The sequence below is a fragment of the Phasianus colchicus genome, chromosome 28 (genome assembly GCF_987193195.1).
Source record: "Phasianus colchicus chromosome 28, bPhaCol1.hap1.1, whole genome shotgun sequence".
Classification (NCBI taxonomy): domain Eukaryota; kingdom Metazoa; phylum Chordata; class Aves; order Galliformes; family Phasianidae; genus Phasianus; species Phasianus colchicus.
Genome location: NC_143463.1, coordinates 2,436,717 through 2,455,845, shown reverse-complemented (window position 1 = coordinate 2,455,845; position 19,129 = coordinate 2,436,717). Strand labels below are relative to the sequence as shown.

General features: G+C 47.1%; 1 long non-coding RNA gene across 1 annotated transcript; it reads right to left on the bottom strand.

The window, feature by feature from the left end:
• Positions 1-1,744: 1,744 nt before the first annotated feature.
• Positions 1,745-7,250, bottom strand: LOC149914726 (uncharacterized). Its single transcript, XR_016460234.1, has 3 exons — positions 6,716-7,250; positions 6,355-6,432; positions 1,745-1,904 (listed from the first exon to the last, which is right to left on the bottom strand). It is a non-coding gene; the product is annotated as an uncharacterized LOC149914726 (long non-coding RNA).
• Positions 7,251-19,129: the final 11,879 nt, after the last annotated feature.

Below are 19,129 nucleotides of genomic sequence, written 5' to 3'. Positions count from 1 at the left end.
AAAGAAAATGGTGTGTGTGCATTTATATGTCAACTCCGTATGTCTATGTGCAAAGCTAGAACCAACTGCATCAGGTTGCACTGAAAATTTTTCTGCAGGATATCTGTCCATACACGTGCGTACAGTGCATGAAGTCAAGGCAGGATGATTTGGGGCAAAAAGCTGGAGCAGGCTGTGGCCTGGGCCTTGTGCTGAGAGGTGAGGCTCCTGCAGGTGGTTGGTCAGCTATAGGGAGGTGGCAATAACGGAGGTGTCAGAGAGATGGATCAAAGCTGCAACTTCTGCTTTTTGAGGTTGTTCTATTTTCTCTCGCTGCCAAAGGAAACAAGTGTCTAAATTTGGGTAGCAAAAAGATCCAAGTTCTGGTAATAATTCAGTGAGAGACTTTTGAGCGCTTGATGGGTTTGTGCCTAACTTCCTCTATTTGAGTAAATGGAGAAAAGCTGTTTCCAGCATGTTCTGTGATTTTACCTCCAGAGTGCAGGCATCCTCCTATCTGAGTTCAGCACCTGAGAGAGAAAACATCTCTGCAATTTCTGCACGCAGAGTCCCAGTCTGGTTCAGCACAGTGCAAACACCAGAAGGTACATTTCCAGTCAGGTCTGGGAACACAAATCTAATTCACAGTGTAAAAAGAGATATATTTTTTTTTTTTGGGGGGGGGGGGAGAAAAAAAAAAAAAAAAAGGACTTTCAATATCCATCCCACAGGGCTGTAGATTGTGCCTGTATAATTGCTGCAGGAATCCAGAGGGTCACTGGTTAAAACTGGTACACATCCATTGACCACTAAATGAACATTTTAAGCCAAACAATGCACAAATTGCGATGGTATTTGACAGATTATGCCTCAGAAGATTTTTTTTTTGTGCTATGGAATGGTTCTTAGCTGCTATGCAGGGCTAGGAGGAGCATGTGGTATTGAGAACCCATCTGGGCCACCATGTCCTTGTGCTGCTTTGAAGCAGCACCTGAGCCAGAGCTGTTCTTCCCTCAGCACAGAGCTGTTGGGAGGAGATTGGCAGATGAATGATGCCCTAATCCAGAAGCAAACGGAAATAAAACAGTATGGAACAAGAAGAAACCACTTCCATCCACAGCTCTTACCTGATGTGCGTTGAAAGTGCAATTCTTTGTTAATGCCAGCAGAAGGAAGTAGTCATTTACAAACAGAGTGCTGAAACCTGATAAATCAAGCAGTGCGCTTTATGGAGTGCTCATTAAGACAGGACAGTCAAAGAATGACATTTCTTATGAATTGTTTTCCAAGTGATTTAGAGAAGTGCTCATGTTTCCCAATGAAGGTTTTCCTTTGCCGCCTCAGCAGAAGTGCAGGAATTAATTCTGTTTGAGAACTGAAGCTCTCATAAGGAAGTTCACCCCTAGTCAAAACATCAGGCTTCAAAACCAAATAACCATGAGCCCTTCAGAAGGTTCTTCATTCTTTCCAGGCTAGTCAGACCTTCGCTTTCATTTACGTGTGCACAAAAAGAGGTGTACACAGGTAGGTGCCCCCTCCCTACAGGTACAAACAATTGGATGAGTAAAGATGCTGCCTCGGGTGAATGCTACTAGAGAAACCTCATGGAAACTTCCCTTTTTCATTTTTTCTTTCTTTCTTTCTTTCTTTCTTTCTTTCTTTCTTTCTTTCTTTCTTTCTTTCTTTCTTTCTTTCTTTCTTTCTTTCTTTCTTTCTTTCTTTCTTTCTTTCTTTCTTTCTTTCTTTTTTTTCTTTTAATGGGAGTTCAGGTTATCCCTGTAGCAAACATTGCCTTTAAATCACAGAGGTGTTTCTGATAGGATCTGTTTCCATGAGTGAATTTTGATTGCAAGTTCTTTATTTTGTAGAAGTATGAAGTCCACCTGTTATGTCTCTCCATTGCTCTTCCTTGTAGGATTTTGATGCTGAAAAATGAAACAATAAGCAGTCTCCTCTGGATATTTATACTTAGAGTGAAAGCAGGGCTTATATGTAGAATCATAAAGGTTGGAAAGATCTTTAAGATTATCTAGTCCAGCTATCTAATTACCACCAATATTGCCCACTGACCATGATCCTAAATACCACACAGAATCATAGAATCATTAAGGTTGGAAAGACCAGTAAGATCATTCAGTACAACCATCTGCCTACCCCCAATATTGCCCACTCACCATGACCCTAAATACCACATCTACACACATCTCTGCATATATTTTCAGAGTGAGTTGCAAAGCTGATTTGCTTCAATTTTATTTTTCACTGTGCTCTTTCATACAGCCTCCCTCTTTCTCTCCAGCTCTCTAGAATACAGGGAGCACCTTTTTTTCTTTCTTTTTCATTTTTTTTAGAATGATTTTATGCATACAGATGAAAGAAAACTCATAATAAAGACAGCCATCGAGCAGAAGTGAGTTGTGAATCACACATCGTTTCTCCCTTACTAACACTTGAGGGAAAGGTCAAGGACAGGTGCTCAGCTTACCTAACTGCTTGCACAATGCAGAACATACACGTCAGTCCCTTGGACCATGACATATTGTAGTTACCGTAATTTCAGAAACTTTGGGAGGAACTGCTGATCTTTATATGTTACACAACACGTAAACAGATGGAAACTGCATTTTACAGAAGAATAATATTTATGTGAGCAACAGCTATTTAGTTATTCAAGCAGGACAACTGAATTTACTTTAGTTTTGTCATAAACATATTAATTGGTCTTTATTACTTCTTCAACCATAAAAAAGGGCATTTTTAATGTAAATTATCTCAAATATTTACAAAAAAAAACCCCACAGATATTCAAGGCAGAACTGTATCCAATTTGTACAACAGAGAAAATTTAACATGATTTTTTTAATCTAATAAAACAAACTATTAATGCTTATAAAGTAAGTGTTAAACTCTAATTGCATGCTGGAGACCTTCCAGACAAAACATCCACCTTTCTATAGGAATGGCTAGTTGAAAATTTCCTCCCCCAGTCTGCACTGCTGTTGACAGTGACAAAACTGAGTTAATCACAAAGCCTGTCCACCAGGAAGAAGGCATGAAAAGGTTGTTGGCCCTTCCTCTAGTCAAAGCACAGTATAATGAGAACAGTTCACTAGAATCTAATGGAAAATACAGACTGTGACCAGCTATTTCTGTGTCTATCTTGGAAAAGAAATTTCAGTTTTGGAAGAACGGTGAGAAAAAGGAAACAGAAAAAGTGAATGAGGATGGAAATTAAGGGGTGAAGGAACTCCGAGCCAAAGTCTGTGGCATAAATTACACCTGTAGACCTTCATGCCCTTCACAGATGAATCATGATCAAGAAATCATCAGGCACAAAACTTATGTCAAACTCATCCAATATTGTCAATGGTTCAAAAAAGCTTTTAAATTATTTTCTCAATTCGTGGCACATGGCAGCCTGTCTTCCTTAAATGAAACTGCCCATAACAATAGCATCACACGAATCTGCTGAATTTTGCCACTTTATTCATCTGTCTACTGTCATGCATCCCTTCCATGTGTTCTCCTGAAACCTTTTGTCTATTCTCTCATTTGGATGCAAGGGGAGATACTTCAGGGGATGACTGAGGCTACGTAGAGTTGCTTGCTTGCAGTTACAGCAGTGAGAAATAATCTTGGCCCCAAAGAATCCATATGATTCAGCTAGGAAGGATGAGGCTAATGGGGTTTTTCTTAGCAATCAAGCTGGTTAGTACACAGCTGTTCACAAAACACCACCGAGTGATGTTTCCTCATCCATACAAGAAGCTGTACTACTGAAACACAGAAAACTACTGACTGAAAGTCTTCCTTTCTGTTGCGTATCCACCCTCAACTTAAATATCTAAGGGATGAATGTGTGATTGTGGCCTTCTTAAGGGTGTAAACGAGTATCCATTCCTGATTATTTCATGCTCAGATTAATGTACGCTGACCTTTTCAAACAGCGAGCTTCTTATTTCCCTTACCTAGAGGGAAAGTACCACATTCTAATTTTAAAATCCTTGGTCTGTAAGGTACTAGCAGGTGTGTCACTCATCAAACCCTCAACAAAGCAGAGGCATTATGCAAGGTGCTTAAGTTTAAGAACATTGCACCTTGACCATCAGACTCATCTTCTTCCCTTCCCTGCGAGAGCTATTTCTACCTTACTAAGAGCAGAGCTGATACTGAAGGGATTGGACTCATCTGGTGAAACCACAGCCTAAAACAGATGGATTGGACAACAAATTTATTTTGGTATAAGTTTATATACCTTATCCTTGCATTTTGCTGCTTTTCAGGTAAGTTTAATTATGTGCTACTCTGAAAAAATGATTACTGTAGAGGTCTACATACTTTAAAATGAAATTACTACCACTAAAAACTGTAACCAAGGATAAAATGCTGCACTTGTGTCTGTGTAATTACTTAAGCAATACTGTCAGTTTATTTAGAAATATAGAACTAGGGAAAATACCTTTGCCATAAAGTCTTCTAAGTGGCAAACTTATTGAGCTCATTGCCTTGTCATCATTTAGCATGAAGTTCTTCATCAGTTAGAAGTAGAAAAGAATGGATAGGAGTACATGATAATTCACTATTATTGAAGAATATTCTTCACTATTATTGAAGAATATAAATGGAAAGGTACTGAACTAGTTTTGTTTAGCAAATTCCAGAACAGATTATCATGTCTGGTTCTAAGAAACCAGATTTAATTTCTTATGTATTATTAAAGAATGAGTGAGATGTTAATAATTCCTTGATAAACTGTTATGTACAATCCTCACTTTTTAATTCATAGAAAGAGGGAAAAATACTCCAGAGCATGTTTCTGGAAAATAATCAAAGCTAGAAATAATTTGAAAATGCTATGTTTTCAGATTTTATTTTTTTTCCCATAAAAGTGGTGATAGAGGGGCATCTGAAAATAAAGACATTTTCAGTGGCAACAAAATGCTGTACGGTCTGAGGTTCTGGAATTCCCAGGTCATTGAAACAGTATTTCCTATAAAATGAGAATTAGCTTTGTCAATAGCTATGGATTTAAAATGCTGAAGGCATTCAACCATTAAAAAGTCAAGATGTCTTTGTTTTTTTTTTTTAAATTCCAGTTTGGGCTATTTGATTTCTATAAAGAATAGAAGTAGTGTGGCTTGAATGACTACTCAAATGAGTATAAATCTCATTTTCTAAAACAACTAAGACATTTAGGACTTGAAGTGCCGATGGCTTTCAGAGCCATTCAAGCAAGGATATTCAGCAGAAGTGAATGGAGAATTAGTTTCAAACAAATTTGTAAAAATATATAAAATCCCTTTGCTTATCCAACCAATGTCCTAAGTAATATTTGTTTAGTGTTAAGAGAATTAAGACTTTTGATTCTGAAGCAGAGAGGAAACGTGGGAATTACACATTGCTTTAAATGATGCAAGCTCATCAACTACATGTATGAAAATTGCATTACTTTTGACTTTTCCCAGTAGCCTTTTGGTTATTTTCATCTTAGCTCGTGTATAAAAATAAAATAAAAAAGGATTTCAGCCCAAAGCCAGAATTTAAAGGGGTAGCATTGTGCCAGTTGAGATGAAAATATTCTCCTTTTCCCATTGGATAGCATAAAGCCTCAGCCTTGATGTAATGCATAAAAACTAGTGTTCTACTGCCCTACAAATTTCTGACTGGGATTAGAAAATCTATGAGGCATTACAGCACTCATGTGATGAGATGTGGATGTTTTGGTGAATTCTTTGTGAATAGTGGAAGGACAGGTAACGTCCTTAGATCAGTAAGTGTGCAATTCCATTTTAATATTTCAGTGTATGCAACTCATCCAATTATTCTTAGATCAATATACTGTGCTTCCAATTTGCTTGTTAGTGTACTAGTTTGGTGCACCTCACTGAAACACTGCACCTTTCTGCCAGGAGCTGCTTAGCCAGCAAACAAATTGTATGATGGATGGTTGGACTAGATGACCACGGAAGTCTTTTCCAACATTGGTGACTCTATGATTCAGTAAATAAATAAATATCCCAGTAAAAGCATTTTAGCAACAAAAGTGTTCCTAATCTTTATACAATCCACACCTTTTTATAATGGAATGCAGTTTCAGTGATTCCTCCATGAACATTCAAGGTTTCTTGTTTATTTTAATCCTTATTGTAACCATACTTTTTAATATTCTACAGCCTCTTGAGCTCTCTCATAATAAAAAATGCTAGAGTCAAGCTTGAACGAATTTAGAATCTAAGAAAAATAACAACAAAGACAAAGGAATTAAGAGAGGGTAGGCCATAATTTTTGCACAAGAAGGAAAGAGTGGTGGTTTGATTTGTGCCCAGACATGAAAAAAAAACAGCAATGCTTAGATTGCTTAGCACAGCAACTTACTGTGACAATAAAGTCTCTAGGTTGAGGCTGGCTTGCAACCAAGAAGGTTGAGGAGGTTGGAGGATAAGCTCTGGTGCTCTGGAAATGAAAGCAGAACCAAAAGCAGCATGCAAGAAAAGAAATATTCTGCTACTTAATCATGCATATGGCATACAATAAAAGAAAAGAAAAAGCTTGATGGGATGAAGGAACACAATTAAGATCCCTTCAATTAACATTAAACATTAAAACAAGGACATGATTTAGCACAGGATTGCTAGAGCTACGGTAGTATGGTTAGATTGTGGTAGGACTCGATGATCATTAAGGTCTTTTCCAACCTGAGTGATTCCTAGATTCTTATATCTGAGTGATAACTTACCCATTCATATTTTTTATAACAGAATCAAACCATACAACAGCAATCGAAATGAACACAACAGCTGCCATGGAAACAACTAAAAATGAAGCAACAAAAATTAGCAATTCCACCCCAAAGAAAAATACAGCACTAGAGACTATAACAACAGCAGTTCATACCACGCAAACAACCACAAAACATACTACAGAAACATCCACTGCTGCTACAACCAGCACAGATAACACAGACACAACTCAACTGATAACAAGCAATAATGCAGACACCAAACCTTCAACCACCATACTCAAGCCGAATACAAGCACCTCTGCGTCACTGACAAGCACACCAAGCACTACCACATCACCTCTTGCAGCAACCACTACTCAGGAGACCACTTCTCCAGCTGGGACCACATCTCCACCCACCTCTACTTCTGCCCGCACAAGTACATCTCTCCTCAACACAAGTACAGCCCTCCCATCCACACCTGGAGAAACAACCTCCACTGCTACCCTCGCCACATCACCATCCAAAACCACACCTGCTCGCTCTTCCCCTGCACTGTCTACTATTGTTGAAACAACTACAACTCTCATGTCAACAACGGAAACATCAAGCAAAGCAGAAGAAACGACCACTGCAGTCACATCAAGCCCAACTGCAGCATCTTCCTCTCAAACCGCTACAAGCTCTCCTCCTGAGACAGCATCACCGACAAACACCTCCCCACTTACGTCCACCTCTTCTCCTGCAACAAGCCCATCTCCTACAACCACCTCAGCAGCTCCTCTAGCCACTACTCAGGAGAACACGACTCCAACTGAGACTGCAACTGCACCAACATCTACCCTAACACCAACCTCCACATCAACACTCTCCACTTCACCTCTCTATACAAGTTCCACTGTCTCCTCCACGCCTATACAAACGTCCACCACTGCTACCCCAGCAACATCTGCCCCTGAAACTACAAGTACGAGCTCTTCCACTCCAGAAGCAACCACAGCACTGTTGACAACAACCACAGTTCCCTCAACTATGCAAGAAACCTCCAGTCCGGCTGCTGAAACATCCACCGCTGCAACATCCAGCACAGCTCTCACAGCCACTTCTGCTCTGTTGACCAGCACTAGCGCCGGCACCACAACTTCCACCACCATCTTCACATCACACACGAGCACCCCTGCATCTCTGACAAGCACACCAGGCACTACCACATCACCTCTTGCAGCAACCACTGCTCAGGAGACCACTTCTCCAGCTGGGACCACATCTCCACCCACCTCTACCCAGGCAACAACCTCTAGCTCTACACTAAAGAGTACACTACTCATAAACAGAAGTGCAGCTGTCGTTGCAAAACCTGTAGAAACAGCCTCCGCTTCTCCCATCGCCACATCACCATCCCAAACAACAGTAGCTAGCTCTTCCCCTCCACTGACTACTATTGTTGAAACAACTACAACTCCCATGTCAACAACGGAAACATCAAGCAAAGCAGAAGAAACGACCACTGCAGTCACATCAAGCCCAACTGCAGCATCTTCCTCTCAAACCGCTACAAGCTCTCCTCCTGAGACAGCATCACCGACAAACACCTCCCCACTTACGTCCACCTCTTCTCCTGCAACAAGCCCATCTCCTGCAACCACCTCAGCAGCTCCTCTAACCACTACTCAGGAGAACACGACTCCAACTGAGACTGCAACTGCACCAACATCTACCCTAACACCAACCTCCACATCAACACTCTCCACTTCACCTCTCTATACAAGTTCCACTGTCTCCTCCACGCCTATACAAACGTCCACCACTGCTACCCCAGCAACATCTGCCCCTGAAACTACAAGTACGAGCTCTTCCACTCCAGAAGCAACCACAGCACTGTTGACAACAACCACAGTTCCCTCAACTATGCAAAAAACCTCCAGTCCGGCTGCTGAAACGTCCAGCGCTGCAACATCCAGCACAGCTCTCACAGCCACTTCTGCTCTGTTGACCAGCACTAGCGCCGGCACCACAACTTCCACCACCATCTTCACATCACACACGAGCACCCCTGCATCTCTGACAAGCACACCAGGCACTACCACATCACCTCTTGCAGCAACCACTGCTCAGGAGACCACTTCTCCAGCTGGGACCACATCTCCACCCACCTCTACTTCTGCCCGCACAAGTACATCTCTCCTCAACACAAGTACAGCCCTCCCATCCACACCTGGAGAAACAACCTCCACTGCTACCCTCGCCACATCACCATCCAAAACCACACCTGCTCGCTCTTCCCCTGCACTGTCTACTATTGTTGAAACAACTACAACTCTCTTGTCAACAACGGAAACATCAAGCAGAGCAGAAGAAACGACCACTGCAGTCACATCAAGCCCAACTGCAGCATCTTCCTCTCAAACAGCTACAAGCTCTCCAGCAGCGACAGCATCACCGACAAACACCTCCCCAGTTACGTCCACCTCTTCACCTGCAACAAGCCCATCTCCTGCAACCACCTCAGCAGCTCCTCTAACCACTGCTCAGGAGACCACATCTCCAGCTCAGACTACCTCTGCACCAACGTCTAGCCTAACAACAATCTCCACTTCAACACTGTCCACTTCACCTCTCTACACCAGTGCTACTGTCTCCTCCACCCCTGTACAAACATCCACCACTGCAACCCCATCTACATCTGCTCCTGAAACTACAAGTACGAGCTCTTCCACTCCAGAAGCAACCACAGCACTGTTGACAACAACCACAGTTCCCTCAACTATGCAAGAAACCTCCAGTCCGGCTGCTGAAACGTCCAGCGCTGCAACATCCAGCACAGCTCTCACAGCCACTTCTGCTCTGTTGACCAGCACTAGCGCCGGCACCACAACTTCCACCACCATCTTCACATCACACACGAGCACCCCTGCATCTCTGACAAGCACACCAGGCACTACCACATCACCTCTTGCAGCAACCACTGCTCAGGAGACCACTTCTCCAGCTGGGACCACATCTCCACCCACCTCTACTTCTGCCCGCACAAGTACATCTCTCCTCAACACAAGTACAGCCCTCCCATCCACACCTGGAGAAACAACCTCCACTGCTACCCTCGCCACATCACCATCCAAAACCACACCTGCTCGCTCTTCCCCTGCACTGTCTACTATTGTTGAAACAACTACAACTCTCTTGTCAACAACGGAAACATCAAGCAAAGCAGAAGAAACGACCACTGCAGTCACATCAAGCCCAACTGCAGCATCTTCCTCTCAAACAGCTACAAGCTCTCCAGCAGCGACAGCATCACCGACAAACACCTCCCCAGTTACGTCCACCTCTTCACCTGCAAGAAGCCCATCTCCTACAACCACCTCAGCAGCTCCTCTAACCACTGCTCAGGAGACCACATCTCCAGCTCAGACTACCTCTGCACCAACGTCTAGCCTAACAACAATCTCCACTTCAACACTGTCCACTTCACCTCTCTACACCAGTGCTACTGTCTCCTCCACCCCTGTACAAACATCCACCACTGCTACCCCAGCAACATCTGCTCCTGAAACTACAAGTACGAGCTCTTCCACTCCAGAAGCAACCACAGCACTGTTGACAACAACCGCAGTTCCCTCAACTATGCAAGAAACCTCCAGTCCGGCTGCTGAAACGTCCACCGCTGCAACATCCAGCACAGCTCTCACAGCCACTTCTGCTCTGTTGACCAGCACTAGCGCCGGCACCACAACTTCCACCACCATCTTCACATCACACACGAGCAACCCTCCATCTCTGACAAGCACACCAGGCACTACCACATCACCTCTTGCAGCAACCACTGCTCAGGAGACCACTTCTCCAGCTGGGACCACATCTCCACCCACCTCTACCCAGGCAACAACCTCTAGCTCTACACTAAAGAGTACACTACTCATAAACAGAAGTGCAGCTGTCGTTGCAAAACCTGTAGAAACAGCCTCCGCTTCTCCCATCGCCACATCACCATCCCAAACAACAGTAGCTAGCTCTTCCCCTCCACTGACTACTATTGTTGAAACAACTACAACTCTCATGTCAACAACGGAAACATCAAGCAAAGCAGAAGAAACGACCACTGCAGTCACATCAAGCCCAACTGCAGCATCTTCCTCTCAAACCGCTACAAGCTCTCCTCCTGAGACAGCATCACCGACAAACACCTCCCCACTTAGGTCCACCTCTTCTCCTGCAACAAGCCCATCTCCTGCAACCACCTCAGCAGCTCCTCTAACCACTGCTCAGGAGACCACATCTCCAGCTCAGACTACCTCTGCACCAACGTCTAGCCTAACAACAATCTCCACTTCAACACTGTCCACTTCACCTCTCTACACCAGTGCTACTGTCTCCTCCACCCCTGTACAAACATCCACCACTGCAACCCCATCTACATCTGCTCCTGAAACTACAAGTACGAGCTCTTCCACTCCAGAAGCAACCACAGCACTGTTGACAACAACCACAGTTCCCTCAACTATGCAAGAAACCTCCAGTCCGGGTGCTGAAACGTCCACCGCTGCAACATCCAGCACAGCTCTCACAGCCACTTCTGCTCTGTTGACCAGCACTAGCGCCGGCACCACAACTTCCACCACCATCTTCACATCACACACGAGCACCCCTGCATCTCTGACAAGCACACCAGGCACTACCACATCACCTCTTGCAGCAACCACTGCTCAGGAGACCACTTCTCCAGCTGGGACCACATCTCCACCCACCTCTACCCAGGCAACAACCTCTAGCTCTACACTAAAGAGTACACTACTCATAAACAGAAGTGCAACTGTCGTTGCAAAACCTGTAGAAACAGCCTCCGCTTCTCCCATCGCCACATCACCATCCCAAACAACAGTAGCTAGCTCTTCCCCTCCACTGACTACTATTGTTGAAACAACTACAACTCTCATGTCAACAACGGAAACATCAAGCAAAGCAGAAGAAACGACCACTGCAGTCACATCAAGCCCAACTGCAGCATCTTCCTCTCAAACAGCTACAAGCTCTCCAGCAGCGACAGCATCACCGACAAACACCTCCCCACTTACGTCCACCTCTTCTCCTGCAACAAGCCCATCTCCTGCAACCACCTCAGCAGCTCCTCTAACCACTGCTCAGGAGACCACATCTCCAGCTCAGACTACCTCTGCACCAACGTCTAGCCTAACAACAATCTCCACTTCAACACTGTCCACTTCACCTCTCTACACCAGTGCTACTGTCTCCTCCACCCCTGTACAAACATCCACCACTGCAACCCCATCTACATCTGCTCCTGAAACTACAAGTACGAGCTCTTCCACTCCAGAAGCAACCACAGCACTGTTGACAACAACCACAGTTCCCTCAACTATGCAAGAAACCTCCAGTCCGGCTGCTGAAACGTCCACCGCTGCAACATCCAGCACAGCTCTCACAGCCACTTCTGCTCTGTTGACCAGCACTAGCGCCGGCACCACAACTTCCACCACCATCTTCACATCACACACGAGCACCCCTGCATCTCTGACAAGCACACCAGGCACTACCACATCACCTCTTGCAGCAACCACTGCTCAGGAGACCACTTCTCCAGCTGGGACCACATCTCCACCCACCTCTACTTCTGCCCGCACAAGTACATCTCTCCTCAACACAAGTACAGCCCTCCCATCCACACCTGGAGAAACAACCTCCACTGCTACCCTCGCCACATCACCATCCAAAACCACACCTGCTCGCTCTTCCCCTGCACTGTCTACTATTGTTGAAACAACTACAACTCTCATGTCAACAACGGAAACATCAAGCAAAGCAGAAGAAACGACCACTGCAGTCACATCAAGCCCAACTGCAGCATCTTCCTCTCAAACAGCTACAAGCTCTCCAGCAGCGACAGCATCACCGACAAACACCTCCCCACTTACGTCCACCTCTTCTCCTGCAACAAGCCCATCTCCTGCAACCACCTCAGCAGCTCCTCTAACCACTGCTCAGGAGACCACATCTCCAGCTCAGACTACCTCTGCACCAACGTCTAGCCTAACAACAATCTCCACTTCAACACTGTCCACTTCACCTCTCTACACCAGTGCTACTGTCTCCTCCACCCCTGTACAAACATCCACCACTGCAACCCCATCTACATCTGCTCCTGAAAGTACAAGTACGAGCTCTTCCACTCCAGAAGCAACCACAGCACTGTTGACAACAACCACAGTTCCCTCAACTATGCAAGAAACCTCCAGTCCGGCTGCTGAAACGTCCAGCGCTGCAACATCCAGCACAGCTCTCACAGCCACTTCTGCTCTGTTGACCAGCACTAGCGCCGGCACCACAACTTCCACCACCATCTTCACATCACACACGAGCACCCCTGCATCTCTGACAAGCACACCAGGCACTACCACATCACCTCTTGCAGCAACCACTGCTCAGGAGACCACTTCTCCAGCTGGGACCACATCTCCACCCACCTCTACCCAGGCAACAACCTCTAGCTCTACACTAAAGAGTACACTACTCATAAACAGAAGTGCAGCTGTCGTTGCAAAACCTGTAGAAACAGCCTCCGCTTCTCCCATCGCCACATCACCATCCCAAACAACAGTAGCTAGCTCTTCCCCTCCACTGACTACTATTGTTGAAACAACTACAACTCTCATGTCAACAACGGAAACATCAAGCAAAGCAGAAGAAACGACCACTGCAGTCACATCAAGCCCAACTGCAGCATCTTCCTCTCAAACCGCTACAAGCTCTCCTCCTGAGACAGCATCACCGACAAACACCTCCCCACTTAGGTCCACCTCTTCTCCTGCAACAAGCCCATCTCCTGCAACCACCTCAGCAGCTCCTCTAACCACTGCTCAGGAGACCACATCTCCAGCTCAGACTACCTCTGCACCAACGTCTAGCCTAACAACAATCTCCACTTCAACACTGTCCACTTCACCTCTCTACACCAGTGCTACTGTCTCCTCCACCCCTGTACAAACATCCACCACTGCAACCCCATCTACATCTGCTCCTGAAACTACAAGTACGAGCTCTTCCACTCCAGAAGCAACCACAGCACTGTTGACAACAACCACAGTTCCCTCAACTATGCAAGAAACCTCCAGTCCGGCTGCTGAAACGTCCACCGCTGCAACATCCAGCACAGCTCTCACAGCCACTTCTGCTCTGTTGACCAGCACTAGCGCCGGCACCACAACTTCCACCACCATCTTCACATCACACACGAGCACCCCTGCATCTCTGACAAGCACACCAGGCACTACCACATCACCTCTTGCAGCAACCACTGCTCAGGAGACCACTTCTCCAGCTGGGACCACATCTCCACCCACCTCTACCCAGGCAACAACCTCTAGCTCTACACTAAAGAGTACACTACTCATAAACAGAAGTGCAGCTGTCGTTGCAAAACCTGTAGAAACAGCCTCCGCTTCTCCCATCGCCACATCACCATCCCAAACAACAGTAGCTAGCTCTTCCCCTCCACTGTCAACTGTGGCTGAAACAACTACAACGCTCTCGTCAACAACGGAAACATCAAGCAAAGCAGAAGAAACGACCACTGCAGTCACATCAAGCCCAACTGCAGCATCTTCCTCTCAAACCGCTACAAGCTCTCCTCCTGAGACAGCATCACCGACAAACACCTCCCCACTTACGTCCACCTCTTCTCCTGCAACAAGCCCATCTCCTACAACCACCTCAGCAGCTCCTCTAGCCACTACTCAGGAGAACACGACTCCAACTGAGACTGCAACTGCACCAACATCTACCCTAACACCAACCTCCACATCAACACTCTCCACTTCACCTCTCTATACAAGTTCCACTGTCTCCTCCACGCCTATACAAACATCCACCACTGCTACCCCAGCAACATCTGCCCCTGAAACTACAAGTACGAGCTCTTCCACTCCAGAAGCAACCACAGCACTGTTGACAACAACCACAGTTCCCTCAACTATGCAAGAAACCTCCAGTCCGGCTGCTGAAACATCCAGCGCTGCAACATCCAGCACAGCTCTCACAGCCACTTCTGCTCTGTTGACCAGCACTAGCGCCGGCACCACAACTTCCACCACCATCTTCACATCACACACGAGCACCCCTGCATCTCTGACAAGCACACCAGGCACTACCACATCACCTCTTGCAGCAACCACTGCTCAGGAGACCACTTCTCCAGCTGGGACCACATCTCCACCCACCTCTACTTCTGCCCGCACAAGTACATCTCTCCTCAACACAAGTACAGCCCTCCCATCCACACCTGGAGAAACAACCTCCACTGCTACCCTCGCCACATCACCATCCAAAACCACACCTGCTCGCTCTTCCCCTGCACTGTCTACTATTGTTGAAACAACTACAACTCTCATGTCAACAACGGAAACATCAAGCAAAGCAGAAGAAACGACCACTGCAGTCACATCAAGCCCAACTGCAGCATCTTCCTCTCAAACAGCTACAAGCTCTCCAGCAGCGACAGCATCACCGACAAACACCTCCCCACTTACGTCCACCTCTTCTCCTGCAACAAGCCCATCTCCTGCAACCACCTCAGCAGCTCCTCTAACCACTGCTCAGGAGACCACATCTCCAGCTCAGACTACCTCTGCACCAACGTCTAGCCTAACAACAATCTCCACTTCAACACTGTCCACTTCACCTCTCTACACCAGTGCTACTGTCTCCTCCACCCCTGTACAAACATCCACCACTGCAACCCCATCTACATCTGCTCCTGAAAGTACAAGTACGAGCTCTTCCACTCCAGAAGCAACCACAGCACTGTTGACAACAACCACAGTTCCCTCAACTATGCAAGAAACCTCCAGTCCGGCTGCTGAAACGTCCAGCGCTGCAACATCCAGCACAGCTCTCACAGCCACTTCTGCTCTGTTGACCAGCACTAGCGCCGGCACCACAACTTCCACCACCATCTTCACATCACACACGAGCACCCCTGCATCTCTGACAAGCACACCAGGCACTACCACATCACCTCTTGCAGCAACCACTGCTCAGGAGACCACTTCTCCAGCTGGGACCACATCTCCACCCACCTCTACCCAGGCAACAACCTCTAGCTCTACACTAAAGAGTACACTACTCATAAACAGAAGTGCAGCTGTCGTTGCAAAACCTGTAGAAACAGCCTCCGCTTCTCCCATCGCCACATCACCATCCCAAACAACAGTAGCTAGCTCTTCCCCTCCACTGACTACTATTGTTGAAACAACTACAACTCTCATGTCAACAACGGAAACATCAAGCAAAGCAGAAGAAACGACCACTGCAGTCACATCAAGCCCAACTGCAGCATCTTCCTCTCAAACCGCTACAAGCTCTCCTCCTGAGACAGCATCACCGACAAACACCTCCCCACTTAGGTCCACCTCTTCTCCTGCAACAAGCCCATCTCCTGCAACCACCTCAGCAGCTCCTCTAACCACTGCTCAGGAGACCACATCTCCAGCTCAGACTACCTCTGCACCAACGTCTAGCCTAACAACAATCTCCACTTCAACACTGTCCACTTCACCTCTCTACACCAGTGCTACTGTCTCCTCCACCCCTGTACAAACATCCACCACTGCAACCCCATCTACATCTGCTCCTGAAACTACAAGTACGAGCTCTTCCACTCCAGAAGCAACCACAGCACTGTTGACAACAACCACAGTTCCCTCAACTATGCAAGAAACCTCCAGTCCGGCTGCTGAAACGTCCACCGCTGCAACATCCAGCACAGCTCTCACAGCCACTTCTGCTCTGTTGACCAGCACTAGCGCCGGCACCACAACTTCCACCACCATCTTCACATCACACACGAGCACCCCTGCATCTCTGACAAGCACACCAGGCACTACCACATCACCTCTTGCAGCAACCACTGCTCAGGAGACCACTTCTCCAGCTGGGACCACATCTCCACCCACCTCTACTTCTGCCCGCACAAGTACATCTCTCCTCAACACAAGTACAGCCCTCCCATCCACACCTGGAGAAACAACCTCCACTGCTACCCTCGCCACATCACCATCCAAAACCATACCTGCTCGCTCTTCCCCTGCACTGTCTACTATTGTTGAAACAACTACAACTCTCATGTCAACAACGGAAACATCAAGCAAAGCAGAAGAAACGACCACTGCAGTCACATCAAGCCCAACTGCAGCATCTTCCTCTCAAACAGCTACAAGCTCTCCAGCAGCGACAGCATCACCGACAAACACCTCCCCACTTACGTCCACCTCTTCTCCTGCAACAAGCCCATCTCCTACAACCACCTCAGCAGCTCCTCTAGCCACTACTCAGGAGAACACGACTCCAACTGAGACTGCAACTGCACCAACATCTACCCTAACACCAACCTCCACATCAACACTCTCCACTTCACCTCTCTATACAAGTTCCACTGTCTCCTCCACGCCTATACAAACGTCCACCACTGCTACCCCAGCAACATCTGCCCCTGAAACTACAAGTACGAGCTCTTCCACTCCAGAAGCAACCACAGCACTGTTGACAACAACCACAGTTCCCTCAACTATGCAAGAAACCTCCAGTCCGGCTGCTGAAACGTCCACCGCTGCAACATCCAGCACAGCTCTCACAGCCACTTCTGCTCGGTTGACCAGCACTAGCGCCGGCACCACAACTTCCACCACCATCTTCACATCACACACGAGCACCCCTGCATCTCTGACAAGCACACCAGGCACTACCACATCACCTCTTGCAGCAAGCACTGCTCAGGAGACCACTTCTCCAGCTGGGACCACATCTCCACCCACCTCTACTTCTGCCCGCACAAGTACATCTCTCCTCAACACAAGTACAGCCCTCCCATCCACACCTGGAGAAACAACCTCCACTGCTACCCTCGCCACATCACCATCCAAAACCACACCTGCTCGCTCTTCCCCTGCACTGTCTACTATTGTTGAAACAACTACAACTCTCATGTCAACAACGGAAACATCAAGCAAAGCAGAAGAAACGACCACTGCAGCCACATCAAGCCCAACTGCAGCATCTTCCTCTCAAACAGCTACAAGCTCTCCAGCAGCGACAGCATCACCGACAAACACCTCCCCACTTACGTCCACCTCTTCTCCTGCAACAAGCCCATCTCCTGCAACCACCTCAGCAGCTCCTCTAACCACTGCTCAGGAGACCACATCTCCAGCTCAGACTACCTCTGCACCAACGTCTAGCCTAACAACAATCTCCACTTCAACACTGTCCACTTCACCTCTCTACACCAGTGCTACTGTCTCCTCCACCCCTGTACAAACATCCACCACTGCTACCCCAGCAACATCTGCTCCTGAAACTACAAGTACGAGCTCTTCCACTCCAGAAGCAACCACAGCACTGTTGACAACAACCACAGTTCCCTCAACTATGCAAGAAACCTCCAGTCCGGCTGCTGAAACGTCCAGCGCTGCAACATCCAGCACAGCTCTCACAGCCACTTCTGCTCTGTTGACCAGCACTAGCGCCGGCACCACAACTTCCACCACCATCTTCACATCACACACGAGCACCCCTGCATCTCTGACAAGCACACCAGGCACTACCACATCACCTCTTGCAGCAACCACTGCTCAGGAGACCACTTCTCCAGCTGGGACCACATCTCCACCCACCTCTACCCAGGCAACAACCTCTAGCTCTACACTAAAGAGTACACTACTCATAAACAGAAGTGCAGCTGTCGTTGCAAAACCTGTAGAAACAGCCTCCGCTTCTCCCATCGCCACATCACCATCCCAAACAACAGTAGCTAGCTCTTCCCCTGCACTGTCTACTATTGTTGAAACAACTACAACTCTCATGTCAACAACGGAAACATCAAGCAAAGCAGAAGAAACGACCACTGCAGTCACATCAAGCCCAACTGCAGCATCTTCCTCTCAAACCGCTACAAGCTCTCCTCCTGAGACAGCATCACCGACAAACACCTCCCCACTTACGTCCACCTCTTCTCCTGCAACAAGCCCATCTCCTACAACCACCTCAGCAGCTCCTCTAGCCACTACTCAGGAGAACACGACTCCAACTGAGACTGCAACTGCACCAACATCTACCCTAACACCAACCTCCACATCAACACTCTCCACTTCACCTCTCTATACAAGTTCCACTGTCTCCTCCACACCTATACAAACGTCCACCCCTGCTACCCCAGCAACATCTGCCCCTGAAACTACAAGTACGAGCTCTTCCACTCCAGAAGCAACCACAGCACTGTTGACAACAACCACAGTTCCCTCAACTATGCAAGAAACCTCCAGTCCGGCTGCTGAAACGTCCACCGCTGCAACATCCAGCACAGCTCTCACAGCCACTTCTGCTCTGTTGACCAGCACTAGCGCCGGCACCACAACTTCCACC